The 15,378-nt window shown below is 42.7% G+C and overlaps 1 pseudogene across 1 annotated transcript in view; it reads right to left on the bottom strand.

The window, feature by feature from the left end:
• LOC123995415 overlaps positions 1-15,378 on the bottom strand; it is a 32,709-nt pseudogene that overhangs the window by 1,096 nt on the left and 16,235 nt on the right. The window contains exons 6-15 of the transcript XR_006831823.1: positions 13,020-13,193; positions 12,703-12,828; positions 5,503-5,609; positions 4,952-5,234; positions 4,471-4,716; positions 3,979-4,113; positions 3,480-3,707; positions 3,061-3,201; positions 1,041-1,260; positions 314-553 (exon numbers count right to left, since the gene is read on the bottom strand). The product of XR_006831823.1 is annotated as a vacuolar protein sorting-associated protein 18 homolog (transcript). The remainder of the gene's footprint in view (positions 1-313; positions 554-1,040; positions 1,261-3,060; positions 3,202-3,479; positions 3,708-3,978; positions 4,114-4,470; positions 4,717-4,951; positions 5,235-5,502; positions 5,610-12,702; positions 12,829-13,019; positions 13,194-15,378) is intronic.

Below are 15,378 nucleotides of genomic sequence, written 5' to 3'. Positions count from 1 at the left end.
TATGGTGGTGAATAATAAAATGGGTATTTAACTCTTGAATCTCATGAAGAGATAGATAGAGAATTTTTGGGGGGGATACCCCATCTAACTAATTTTCTTTCTGTATGTAGTGTACATAATTTACAAATATATGTAGTAATTATCCAATGACTCTGTTTGCATTGTTACATTGTTAGCCATCTCTTTATGAAATAGGGTCAACAGTTAAGGTAAAATGGTGTGCTACTGACCTACTGGTATATATATATATATCTTTAGGCAACTGTTCTTGAAATAGGGTCAAGGGTCAAATAAAACATATTTGCACACTGACCTCCAGGAAGAGGCAGTCGTAGTGGAACATGTGACCACAGAGGAACAGATAGAAGGGTCTGTTGAGGAGGGGGAAGTCGCAGGCAGCACATTTCTCCTGGTTCTCCACCACCCCGTACTTGTTCCTCATCTCCTGGATGTCCTCTCTGATCCGCTTGGCGCTCTCCGTCGCCTCCTCCATCTCCTGCTTCAGCTCGTCTATATGCTGGTTGTACTCCTCTAAAGAGCTGCAGATAGCCTCCTGCAGGGAAGAAGGGATATAGCTTTGTCAACTTAACATTTTCCTACATGGGGAAATTTGTTTGGTTCCAACTCATCATATACACATATGCTCGTGATTTGCCTGGTACAACGAAACCAACGGAAGTCACAAAAGTGCAAGCTCCGAGGTAAATGAAACGCACCTCAAAAGAACACTGAACTTAAGTATATAACCTAGGTAGTATACTAGACCCAGGTCTGATTACTACTCTGGTGTGTAGAAGTGTCTTTGGGCTTAACAAAAGCTCATACATACATACATACATACATACATACATACATACAATACATACATACAACATACATACATACATACAGGATGTCTTCGATACAGGTACATACATACATACATACATACATACATACATACATACATACATACATACATACATACATACATACATCATCCTCAGGCAGGTCATACATACATACATCCACATACAATGTATTTTCTTAAACACTACAACCTTGAAGTGGTCATGGTGACAGCAAGTCCGGGAAGAAGGGCAGGATGTCTTTAGATCTTGAGCAGGTTACAGCTGGACAGACAGTTCATGGCCTTCTTCAACATCCTTCTCCTGGATTTGCACCACATGACTGAGCAGATCTTCAGCCACAACTTCTTCCTCAACCCTCCTCATCATCCTCAGGCAGGTCAGCCCATGACTTGGCCAGGTCCACATCCACCTGGAATAATTATAATTTATTATTATTATTTACTGGTTTGTCCCTTTGGTGGTAATATATCATGAATCTCCACAGCACAGCTGGGAGAGGGAGAGGGGTCAGCAGGTGGAAAGGTTACACCAGCTGGTTTAATGTGAAAGTTTTGCCCCCCGTGCTGGTGGTAATGCCAAAATAACAACATGCACGTGGTAGTAGATGCCCTTTCAGACCCTGATTTAACATACTGTTTGCCGTGAAAATGGATTTGACCCCGTTTCTAATTTTCTCTATTTTTGCAAATTTTTAATACTGAATGTTATCAGATTTTTAACCAAAACCAAATATTAGATGGTGGACCCTGAGTTTACAAATAACCCCTCAAACATTGGTTGACACGAGTCCCATTATGCCTTGGCAAAAAAAAAAAAAACTAACGCTGAATTCCACAGTAAGAACCTTATAGCGTGGTGGTCAAGCGTTTGGTGGTGGTAATGTGATGGTTTGGGGTCCAGTGTGGTGGTGGTAGTGTGATGGTTTGGGGTCAGCGTGGTGGTGGTAGTGTGATGGTTTGGGGTCCAGCGTGGTGGTGGTAGTGTGATGGTTTGGGGTCCAGCGTGGTGGTGGTAGTGTGACGGTTTGGGGTCCAGCGTGGTGGTGGTAATGTGACGGTTTGGGGTCCAGCGTGGTGGTGGTAATGTGATGGTTTGGGGTCCAGCGTGGTGGTGGTAGTGTGATGGTTTGGGGTCCAGCGTGGTGGTGGTAGTGTGATGGTTTGGGGTCCAGTGTGGTGGTGGTAATGTGATGGTTTGGGGTCCAGAGTGGTGGTGGTAATGTGATGGTTTGGGGTCCAGAGTGGTGGTGGTAATGTGATGGTTTGGGGTCCAGAGTGGTGGTGGTAGTGTGACGGTTTGGGGTCCAGCGTTGTGGTGGTAATGTGATGGTTTGGGGATGTTTTGCTGCCTCAGGACCTGGACTACTTGCCTTAATAGAAGGAACCATGAATTCTGCGCTGTATCAGAGAATTCTACAGGAGAATGTCAGGCCGTCAGTCTGAGTTGAATCTGTAGAGCAGCTGGTTACATGCAGCAAGACAATGATCCAAAACACACAATCAAGTCTACATGAAAATGGCTAAAAAGCAACACGTTTGACCTTTTGGAACGGCCTAGTCAAAGTCCAGACCTAATACCAATTGATATGTTGTGGCAGGACTTGAAACAAGCAGTTCATGCTTGAAAACCCACAAAAGTCACAGAGTTAAAGCACTTCTGCATGGATGAGTGGACCAAAATTCCTCCACAGTGACATGAGAGACTGATCAACAACTACAGGAAGCGTCATTGCAGCTAAAAGGTGGCACAACCAGTTATTGAGTGTAGAGGGGTAATTACTTTTTCCACACAGGGGCATTTGTTGTTGCATAACTTTTTATTTATGACATAAATTAAATAAGTATATAATTGTTGTGTTTATTTGTTCTAATATTAGGTTTTGGTTGAATATCTGATAACTCAGCCACACAAAAAATATACAAAAGCAGAGAAACTTAGAAAAGGGGGGCAAATACTTCTTCACAGCGATGTGTATTGAGTGGACAAAACATTAGGAACACCTGCTCTTTCCATGACAGACTGACCAGGTGAAATGAGCCCTTATTGAGGTCCCTTCTTTAAATCCACTTCAAATCAGTGTAGATTAGGTAAGCTCACGATTTGCACTTCCACTTTAAATCTTGCATGTGTGGCTGTTACATCATCCTGCCAATATTACATAGTCATCAATTAGCTACATATTCATCAAAACACTAGCCAAGATCCTCACTTGCAAGGCCAGATCGACAGCTTCCTCATACAGCTCCATGATCTTATAGACCAGAACGCAGGCCTGGAGGTAACCATGTTCAGCACACAGCCTCAGGGTGTACTTTAAGTCATAGTGGATGTATGACGCGTGGGTACCAGCCTGTCAATAATAATAAAAACAACACTTTTTTAAAAATTAATAATAAATTAACAATTCGTGTATATTTGATCAAGATACCCAAGAACACTTACCAGAGGAAACTAAGTATACAATAGCAAATATAGGGCAAAACGTGACATTACTAAAAATAAAAAATACAAGTATATTATACAATTATCAATCGACATATGGTTTGAGTCCCTATGGGCCCTGGTCAACAGTAGTGTACTATAGAGGGAAAAGGATACCATTTGGGACGGCCACAACCTTGAACCTACCTGTTCCAGGTACAACAAGAGACTCTCAGGTTTGTACTTGGCGTAGAGGGACAGCAGGTAGTTGTGTATGGCCTCTTCTGTCACAGTGAGCTGGTAGACACAGAACTCCATGTAGCGGATGGTCTCGTTGACCTGTTGTGTTGAGCCCATCTGACTGTAGTTGACCAGGGCTGGGATCAGCTTCTTAGGTTCCAGCCTGGAACCCATCTGGATCCAGGCGTCCACCACCTTATGATTGAGGTATATTTATTATTTTATTTACATTTTATTTAACTAGGCAAGAATATTTTTTTATTCATTCAATTTCTCTTTCACAAATACATAGGCACTTCACATGCCATAGAAATGGACAATCGAGTATGGTATTGTATTTCAAACTGAATTTAAAAAATACAATACTTTAACTAGGCAAGTCAGTTAAGAACAAATTCTTATGTACTTGAACACAGACAACAACAAAAAAACATTTCAATGCAAGCAGATAAAATCATTGCATCACCTTCTTAGGTATGTGTTGCATGAGGATGGGAGAGAACTTATAGAAGAGCTTCTCGTCGCAGTGCTTAGAGAGCACCTCCAGGGCGGCGCTATAGTCATCATGCTGACAGTGATGGGAGATCACCCTCTCATAGTCCTAGAGAGATACATAGACAGATTATTTCATGTCAAACAGCAGCAGATAATAATACATACTTTAGAAAACTGAAAATAAAGTCAGCAGACATAAAGGGGCCTGAACATGCCACATCATTAAAGACCAACAAAAGAGACCACTCTAAATGACACAATACAATACCACGCATGAATAGCAGGGCTGGGGTCAATTGTATTTCAATTCCAGACAATTCAGGAAGTACAGTGAAATTCCAATTCCGATTCTCTTCAATGCTTTTCAAATTAGGAACATTTTGAGTTGGAATTTGGATTACTTTCTGAATTGACTGGAAAAGAAATTGAGCCCCAAGCTTGGATAAAGAGCATCAACAGATACCTGCATGATGACAGAGAAGTAGACCATGTCGTCCACGTTGCCGTGGCTAGCCAGCAGGTCATAGATGGTCGTTCGGTTGTTATAGAGACACTCCTTGTGTTTGGAGCTACTGAAGAACTTCCGGAACTCATCACGCGTCTCCTGGAACAACCCACGTTTCCCCTCGTCTGATTGGAGAAGCCCCAGGCGGTTCAGGTAGAGCTCAGTCAGCCAAGTGACCAGTAGGGTGATCTGGGTCTTCTCACTCTGTTTCAATCAATCAATCAATCTTTATTGTCCCCAGAAGAAATGTTACTTTGCAAACAGGGGTAACATGATGAAAAAAAGTATAAAATATGTTGAAAACAGATCACACAAAAGACAAAACTATCTGGCAGGTTGAGGAGTGAGCAGAAGACAAGCTTCAGTTGCTCACTGTTACAGACAATAAAGTTGTATGGTTTTGAATTGTAAAAACTTAGGTTACAAAGACATCATATACCTGTTTTAAATTATTGAGTTTCTTCAGCAGGAACTCTTTCAGAGCCTCGTCCTGTTTTGCCTCGATAAACTTCAAAGCAATCTCTTCGAAGTAGTTCTGGGTCAGAGCGTAGCATTTAGCGCTCTCCAAGTAGCGTTTGTTCTGGAAGCAGTGTTCTGCCTCCTTAGCCAGGACCATGTCCATGCACTCTGGCCGGTCCCGGCAGTACTCCTTAGCCAGGTCAAACTTGTTCATGCTCATGTACATCTGCCACACATCCCTGGCTTCTCTCTGGATGTGGTATCTGGATTGAGGAAGAAAAAAAAAACGTACCGTCACACTCACTTTGTCTGTTCTTTATAGTCTGATTCCACAGATGACAGTTAAACCTTGTTCAGTCACTAATGGCAGAGCTAGTCTGATTCCACAGATTTTTTGGCTATTGTAAAAATTAAAAAAAATGACTGCTAGATGAAAGTTTTGTCGATCTTGATTGAATGCACTAATTGTAAGTCTCTCTGGGCACGAGTGTCTGTTAAATGCCTAAAAAACTAAATGTCATGTAAACGAACCTGAAGACAGCCTTCTCAGTATAGATCCACACCAGGCCTCCTGCTAGGTCTTTGATCATCTTCTTCAGAGTGCCGAACTTATCAGGAAACACATCCTCGTACACCACCTGTCAATCAATCAATCCATCCATTTAATCTATTCATAAAAAGGGGGCCCAGTCAAAAGCAGTGCACTAAATCATACTACATTTTATTGGTCCCGTAAACATATTTTGCATATGTTATCGCAGGTGCACTGAAATGCTTATTTTTCTAGCTCTAACAGTGCAGTAATACCTAACAATACCTAACACCAATTGTGCAAGTTCTCCCACTTAAAAAGATGAGGCCTGTAATTTTCATCATAGGTACACTTCAACTATGACTGACAAAATTATGGGGGAAAAAAAATCCAGAAAATAACATTGTAGGATTTTTATTTGCAAATTATGGTGGAAAATAAGTATTTGGTCACCTACAAACAAGCAAGATTTCTGAAAATTACAGGCCTCTCATCTTTTTAAGTGGGGGAACTTGCACAATTGGTGGCTGACTAAATACTTTTTTGCCCCACTGTATATAGGATGAGCCTTGACTAGAATACAGTATATACATATGAAGTGGGTAAATCTGTATGTAAACATACAAGTGACCAGTGTTCAATGACTTATGTACATAGGGCAGTAACCAACTACTTCTCTGGTTCAGGGCAGGGTACTGGCTGGAGGCCAGCTAGTTTTGACTATTTAACATTCAGGTTACCTGGAGATAGAAGTGGTTTTTCAGTCTCTCGGTCACAGCTTTGATACACCTGTACAGTCTCTGCCTTCTAGATGGTAGCGGGGTGAACCGTAGCTCGGGTAGCTGACCATAAAGGATATTCTTGGTCTTCCTGTGACACCGGGTGCTGTAGATGTCCTGGAGGGCAGGCAGTTTGCCCCCGGTGGTGCGTTGGACCGATCACCTCTCCAGGACCCATTTGCAAGGTTCAGACCCAGGGCACGAAGCTTAATGATGAGCTTGGAGGGTGCTATGGTGTTGAATGCTGAGCTGTATTTGATGAACAGCATTTTTACACAGGTATTCCTCTTGTCCAAATGGGATAGGGCAGTGTGATGGCGATTGTGTGATCTGTGGACCTGTTGGGGCAGTATGCTCCTTAACTAGCCTCTCAAAGGACTTCATGCTGACATAAGTGAGTGCTACGGGGCGGTAGTAATTTAGTTCTGTGGACCTGTTGGTCCGGTATGCTAATTGTAGTGGGTCTAGGGTGTGAGGTAAGGTGGAGGTGATATGATCCTTAACTAGCCTCTCAAAGGACTTCATGATGACGTAAGTGAGTGCTACGGGGCAATAGTAATTTAGTTCCGTTACCTTTGCTTTCTTAGATACAGAAACAATGGTGGACATATTGAAGCAAGTGGGGACAACAGACTGGGATGGGGAGAGATTGAATATGTCCATAAACATTCCAGCCAGCTGGTCTGGATCTGCTCTGAGGACACGGCTGGGGACGCTGTCTGGGCCGGCAGCCTTGCGAGGGTTAACACGCTTAAATGTGAGACTCATGGAGAACGAGAGCTCACAGTCCTCAGGAGCGATGGTGGCCTTTTTGCTTGAAGCTGGCAAGGGTGTTTAGCTTGGCTGGGAGAAAGGTGTTGGTGTCCGTGGCCGTTTTTTAATATTTACATTTACATTTAAGTCATTTAGCAGACGCTCTTATCCAGAGCGACTTACAAATTATATAATCTGTGATTGTCTGGAGCCATGTTCCCTCTAATGGTTTTCAGCACATTTCTGGTCTGCTGAGCACAAACTGGAACATTGTGTGCAATTCTGTGCAACTTCTGACACGCGTTTACTGTGAACACGGAGGCTGTAGCCGCTTTAAGCTGCTGTGAACACGGAGGCTGTAGCCGCTTTAAGCTGCTGTGAACACGGAGGCTGTAGCCGCTTTAAGCTGCTGTGAACACGGAGGCTGTAGCCGCTTTAAGTTGCTGTGAACACGGAGGCTGTAGCCGCTTTAAGTTGCTGTGAACACGGAGGCTGTAGCCGCTTTAAGTTGCTGTGAACACGGAGGCTGTAGCCGCTTTAAGTTGCTGTGAACACGGAGGCTGTAGCCGCTTTAAGTTGCACGGAGGCTGTGCCGCTTTAACTACTGTGAACACGGAGGCTGTAGCCGCTTTAAGCTGCTGTGAACACGGAGGCTGTAGCCGCTTTAAGCTGCTGTGAACACGGAGGCTGTAGCCGCTTTAAACACGGAGGCTGTGCCGCTGTTGCTGTGAACACGGAGGCTGTAGCCGCTTTAAGTTGCTGTGAACACGGAGGCTGTAGCCGCTTTAAGTTGCTGTGAACACGGAGGCTGTAGCCGCTTTAAGTTGCTGTGAACACGGAGGCTGTAGCCGCTTTAAGTTGCTGTGAACACGGAGGCTGTAGCCGCTTTAAGTTACTGTGAACACGGAGGCTGTAGCCGCTTTAAGCTACTGTGAACACTGAGGCTGTACCCTGTGGCGTTCTGCATTAGCATAGAATAGCCCCCGTGATATGCAACTTTTCAGGGAAGTTAGGAACAAATATACACAGGCAGTTAGGAAAGCTAAGGCTAGCTTTTTGAAACATAAATTTGCATCCTGTAGTACTAACAAAAGAGTTCTGGGACACTATAAAGTCTGTGGAGAATAAGAGCACCTCCACCTGACTACCCCGGTCAACTGCCCTGCACCCTCCACGGCAACCCGCCAAAGCCCCCAACCTTTTCTCCTTTACCCAAATCGAGATAGCTGATGTTCTGAAAGAGCTGCAAAATCTGGACCCGTACAAATCAGCCGGGCTAGACAATCAGGACCCTCTCTTTCTAAAATTATCTGCCTAAATTGTTGCAACCCCTATTACTAGCCTGTTCAACCTCTTTCGTGTCCCCTGAGATTCCCAAAGATTGGAAAGCTGCCGAGGTCATCCCCCTCTTCAAAGGGGGAGACACTCTAGACCCAAACTGCTACAGACCTATATCTATCCTACCCTGTCTTTCTAAGGTCTTCGAAAGCTAAGTTAACAAACAGATTACTGACCATTTCGAATCCCACCGTACCTTCTCCGCTATGCAATCTGGTTTCAGAGCTGGTCACGGGTGCACCTCAGCCACGCTCAAGGTCCTAAACAACATCATAACCACCATTGATAAGAGATATTACTGTGCAGCCATATTCATCGACCTGGCCAAGGCTTTCGACTCTGTCAATCACCACATTCTTATTGGCAGACTGGACAGCCTTGGTTTCTCAAATGATTGCCTCGCCTGGTTTACCAACTACTTCTCTGATAAGAGTTCAGTGTGTCAAATCAGAGGGCCTGTTGTCCGGACCTCTGGCAGTCTCTATGGGGTGCCACAGGGATCATTCCTCGGGCCGACTCTCTTCTCTGTATACATCAATGATGTTGCTCTTGCTGCTGGTGATTCTCTGGTACACCTCTACGCAAACGACACCATTCTGTATACTTCTGGCCCCCTGTGTTAACTAACCTCCAGACGAGCTTCAATGCCATACAACTCTCCTTCGTGGCCACCAACTGCTCTTAAACGCAAGTAAAACTAAATGCATGCTATTCAACCGATCACTGACCATACCTGCTCGCCCATCCAGCATCACTACTCTGGACGGCTCTGACTTAGAATATGTGGACAACTACAAATACCTAGGTGTCTGGTTAGACTGTAAACTCTCATTCCAGACTCACATTAAGCATCTCCAATCCAAAATTGAATCTAGAATTGGCTTCCTATATTGCAACAAAGCATCCTTCACTCGTGCTGCCAAACATACCCTTGTAAAACTGACCATCCTACCGATCCTCGACTTCGGTGATGTCATCTATAAAATAGCCTCCAACACTCTACTAAAAAAAACTGGATGCAGTCTATCACAGTGCCATCCGTTTTGTCCCCAAAGCCCCATACACTACCCACCATTGCGACCTGTAAGCTTTCATTGGTTGGCCCTCGATTCATACTCGTTGCCAAACCCACTGGCTACAGGTCATCTACAAGTCTCTGCTAGGTAAAGCCCCACCTTCTCAGCACCCACTCATAGCAGCACCCACTCATAGCACGTGCTCCAGCAGGGATATCTCACTGGTCACCATAGCAGCACCCACTCGTAGCACGTGCTCCAGCAGGGATATCTCACTGGTCACCCCCAAAGCCAATTCCTCCTTTGGTCGTATTTCCTTCCAGTTCTCTGCTGCCAATGACTGGAACAAACTGCAAAAATCTCTGAAGCTGGAGACTCACATCTCCCGCACTAGCTTTAAGCACCGGCTGTCAGAGCAGCTCACAGATAACTGCACCTGTACATAGCCCATCTGTAAACAGGCCATTTATCTACCTACCTCATTCCCAAACAGTATTTATTTATCTAGCATTTATTTATTTAGCATTCTTTATCTTTTGCACCCAGTATTTCTACTTTGCACATTAATCTTCTGCACATCTACCATTCCAGTGTTTAATATTATATTACGTTGATTCGAGCACAATTCCCACAGTAAAGGGGAAACATTGAATATGTTAACTAAAAGTTCAATCTCACACACTTCCCCCATAATGCTCTCTGCCCTTTCATGGGCTCATCGGGAATTGCTCACCACAATGTTCTGAGTTCCCAGGAAGACATTTGCGGCAGAAATGAGTAGCATGCCCTGCTGGCTGTGTACTGGGATAGAAAGTAGATATATTTTGGTGCAGTGAGAGAGGGAACGAGAGAGAGAGAGACAAAGAGTCCGATGGGAGCTGCGCACGCCCGGAGCTCAGAGGGAACATTGGTCTGGAGTCCCTGCCACAATCGTCTCCTGTCTGAGCCGTTGAATTTAGACTCCACTTTCTGAACTGTTGTTTTGCTACTGACTGTCTTATCGAGGTCATAGCTGGTCTGTTTGTACACATCCATGCTCCCAGTCACCTTGCTGTGGTTAAATGTGGTGGTTTCAGTTTTATGCTAATATTTCCATCTGTCACAGTTTTTGGTTAGGATAAGTCCTAATCTTCTCAGTGGGAACAACGTTCTCTATTAGGGATGCACGATATATCGATGAACATATCGTAAACATATCGTAATCGGACGATATTAGCTAAAAATGTCAACATCGGTATCGGCCCGATGTATAGTTTAACGGCAATGTTAAAAATCAATGTCAAAGCTACCAACTTAAAATGTAAAATGTTTCGCTATACGTGCAACACAGCATTCCGAACCTCGTCCACAATGTCTGCTGTGTGGATGGAGCAGTCAACAAGTGCAGCAGTCATTTGAAAGAGTAAGAACATTTCAGAGAGACAACTCAAAGGCGAAATCGATTAACGCCAAGATAATGGAATTCATTGCCCTTGACAGTCAACTGTTCTCTGTCGCGGGTGAAGTTGGCTTTCGCCAAATGTTCGAGCACCGGGACAAAACTACCAAACGCACTATTTTTCAGATGTTTCCCTACCGGAGTTACACAGTAATAGCGTCACTACTATTAGCTTCCTGACTTACATACTATGGAACGCCGTTTGGGTCTTTGCTTGTCAAAAAAGACACAGTAGCACTGTCAAAGCTGTACAAAAAAAAAGTCTACAAACAAGCAAACACCGGCCACAAACGATGTGTTTATAATACCGCTTTGGTAATAAAGCACAAAGTTTGACCACAACTTCTGAGGTAGCTAGCTTTAGCTTGGTACCTAGCTAGCACCAATACAACCAGCCTGAAAACAATGACCAGTAGAATCTGCAGCCCTTCTGATTATTCTTAGCAATGATTTAAGAATCCTTGTGAGTATTAGCTAGGTTGCCACTTGTTGTTCGTCTATTGAAATTGAACGTCAATAGCTAGCCAGCTACTTAACCCTGTTGCCCAAAGCTAACGTTATAAGCAGCCAGCTAGCTTCATCTGGCTATTGAGGCTCACCCGGACCAGGTTATGTATTGTGAAGCTAGCCACAATAAGGATTAGGTACAATAGTGGAATTTGCAGTTCGGCTTCAAAGTAAAAGTATGTCATTGACAGTGAAGCAATTGAATATAAATAGTAGAATTATGCCTTACTTTAATTTTGAAGGCTAACCCAAAAGTCCACTATTGTGGCTAGCTTCACATAGATGGCTCCGACCATTAATAAAATAAGAACTGTATTATAAATTGGGTGATTTTAGATGATGACACCTAGCTATAAAGTTAGCTAGCTGCACAATAGCTAGTGAAACAGATCATGTCGTGTTTTATGACACATCAAATAGTGTTATTTAACGTGCATCTTTGACACGCAGAGACCCAAACGGCGTTCCATAGAAATCCTGGTTGAGAATTAAACGACTTGACAAAGAAACAGCACAGCAAGTAAATGAAAGAAATGTTTTGATGATGTTTTACTGGTAATGGGGACATACTTAAATGCCAACAAAATAACTTTTGTGTGTGTGTGTGTGTAACCTTTATTTAACTAGGCAAGTCATTTAAGAACAAATTCTTATTTACAATGACAACCCGGACAACGCTGGGCCAATTGTGCACCGCCCTATGAGACTCCCAATCACAGCCAGATGTGATACAGCCTGGATTCAAACCAGGGACTGTAGTGACGCCTCTTGCACTGCGTCCATGTGTGTGTGTTAACTATTAGAATGCTTAAAAGGCTGCAAAAATGTTACATTTCGGTATCGGTTTTTTTTGGGGGGGGGGGGTGGCTAGGAAAATATTGGATGGATATCAGTATCGGCCTAAAACATCATACCGGTGCATCACTATTCTCTATGCCTACATCAATACTATTCTCAGAGGTAACCCGGAACATATCCCTGTCCGTGTGATCAAAACAATCTTGAAGAGTGGATTCCAATTGGTCAGACCAAGAGTTCATCGTAGTGCAGTACTTCATAGAGCACAATATGAGGAATAAGATGCTGTTTTGGAAAATTTCAGTGGTTTAAAAAAACATTTTGTTTTACATCAGCAGTTTTCACAAACATGCTTTTACAGTAACCTGGCCTACACCTTTTACAGTAACCTGGCCTACACCTTTTACAGTAACCTGGCCTACACCTTTTACAGTAACCTGGCCTACACCTTTTACAGTAACCTGTAACCAAAGACTAAGCAGACAGAGGTCCACCTGTCGGTACGTGTCCGTGCGTGTGTGTTTGACCCTACCTGTCCGTACGTGTCCGTGCGTGTGTGTGTGACCCTACCTGTCCGTTGAGGGTGCAGATGGCCTTGACGCGGTCGGGGAGGAGGAGTAGAAAGTGGAACTGAGTCAACACGATGGAGATGGGCTTGTTGAAACTGAAGTCTATGTCTGGGGTGTAGTCCCACACCTGATGGAGAGAGAGAATGTATTATTTTATTTATTCATCAGTGCTTCAGCTATATGAATTTCATTACAATATAATTATTTTGAAAGACCACTGACAAAACGTATTTAAGGGAGCTTACCTCTACAACACATCAAACCTGAAAGTACACTAGCCTAAATACTGAGCACTATATAATAGCATAACAACGGTACCTGCACATCACTGAGCACCGAGTCCGGCCTGATGTAGTCCAGCTGACCGTAGAGAACTCCATTACCCATCATCCATGCGAAGGCCTTGGGGCAGGACCTGAGCTTGGAGGTGTAGAAGGTGATCTCACTGTAGCCCATGTTAAACGGAAACTCCTGGAAGCTGGGCAGCAGCTCCTAGTAGTAATAAAGGCGTAACCTCTTATAAGCACTGTCATAAGATATTCTAAAAGGCTTATACATGCTTATAACAAATGATAAATCATTATACTGGTAACTGGGGAGCAGCTTAATATTTAAGCAATAAGGCCCAAGGGGGTGTGGTATATGGACAATATACCACGGCTATGGGCTGTTCTTATGTACGACACAACGCTGAGAGTCTAGATACAGCCCTTAGCCGTGGTATATTGGACATATACCACAAACCCCCGATGTGCCTCATTGCTATTATAAAACTGGTTAACAACTTAATTAGAGGAGTAAAAATGAAGATTCTGTCAGCCAATCAGTATTCAGGGCTTGAACCACAGTTTATAAAACAAGCTATAACAACAAATATAACAATAAATGGCATAGTTGCTAGAGGTCATTAGAGAAGTGAGAACAGTGCATGGAGTGTAAATGCACTCCATAGTAAATAGGGAGTGTAAATGCACTCCATAGTAAATAGGGAGTGTAAATGCACTCCATAGTAAATAGGGAGTGTAAATGCACTCCATAGTAAATAGGGAGTGTAAATGCACTCCATAGTAAATAGGGAGTGTAAATGCACTCCATAGTAAATAGGGAGTGTAAATGCACTCCATAGTAAATAGGGAGTGTAAATGCACTCCATAGTAAATAGGGAGTGTAAATGCACTCCATAGTAAATAGGGTGTAAATGTGTAAATGCACTCCATAGTAAATAGGAGTGTAAATGCACTCCATAGTAAATAGGGAGTGTAAATGCACTCCATAGTAAATAGGGAGTGTAAATGCACTCCATAGTAAATAGGGAGTGTAAATGCACTCCATAGTAAATAGGGAGTGTAAATGCACTCCATAGTAAATAGGAGTGTAAATGCACTCCATAGTAAATAGGGAGTGTAAATGCACTCCATAGTAAATAGGGAGTGTAAATGCACTCCATAGTAAATAGGGAAATGCACTGTAAATGCACTCCATAGTAAATAGGGAGGTAAATGCACTCCATAGTAAATAGGAGTGTAAATGCACTCCATAGTAAATAGGGAGTGTAAATGCACTCCATAGTAAATAGGAGTGTAAATGCACTCCATAGTAAATGCACTCCATAGTAAATAGGGAAATGCACTCCATAGTAAATAGCACTCCATAGTAAATAGGGAGTGTAAATGCACTCCATAGTAAATAGGAGTGTAAATGCACTCCATAGTAAATAGGGAGTGTAAATGCACTCCATAGTAAATAGGGAGTGTAAATGCACTCCATAGTAAATAGGGAGTGTAAATGCACTCCATAGTAAATAGGGAGTGTAAATGCACTCCATAGTAAATAGGGAGTGTAAATGCACTCCATAGTAAATAGGGAGTGTAAATGCACTCCATAGTAAATAGGGAGTGTAAATGCACTACATAGTAAATGCACTACATAGTAAATAGGGAGTGTAAATGCACTCCATAGTAAATAGGGAGTGTAAATGCACTCCATAGTAAATAGGGAGTAAATAGTAAATGCACTCCATAGTAAATAGGAGTGTAAATGCACTACATAGTAAATAGGGAGTGTAAATGCACTCCATAGTAAATAGGGAGTGTAAATGCACTCCATAGTAAATAGGGAGTGTAAATGCACTACATAGTAAATGCACTACATAGTAAATAGGGAGTGTAAATGCACTACATAGTAAATAGGGAGTGTAAATGCACTACATAGTAAATAGGGAGTGTAAATGCACTACATAGTAAATAGGGAGTGTAAATGCACTACATAGTAAATAGGGAGTGTAAATGCACTACATAGTAAATAGGGAGTGTAAATGCACTACATAGTAAATAGGGAGTGTAAATGCACTACATAGTAAATAGGGAGTGTAAATGCACTACATAGTAAATAGGGAGTGTAAATGCACTACATAGTAAATAGGGAGTGTAAATGCACTACATAGTAAATAGGGAGTGTAAATGCACTACATAGTAAATAGGGAGTGTAAATGCACTACATAGTAAATAGGGAGTGTAAATGCACTACATAGTAAATAGGGAGTGTAAATGCACTACATAGTAAATAGGGAGTGTAAATGCACTACATAGTAAATAGGGAGTGTAAATGCACTACATAGTAAATAGGGAGTGTAAATACACTACATAGTAAATAGGTTGCCATTTGCCCTGTTTAAAAA

The sequence above is a fragment of the Oncorhynchus gorbuscha genome, linkage group LG14 (assembly GCF_021184085.1).
Source record: "Oncorhynchus gorbuscha isolate QuinsamMale2020 ecotype Even-year linkage group LG14, OgorEven_v1.0, whole genome shotgun sequence".
NCBI classification, from domain to species: domain Eukaryota; kingdom Metazoa; phylum Chordata; class Actinopteri; order Salmoniformes; family Salmonidae; genus Oncorhynchus; species Oncorhynchus gorbuscha.
The sequence above is the reverse complement of the archived record's forward strand: the minus strand, read 5'-3'. Positions and strand labels throughout refer to the sequence as shown.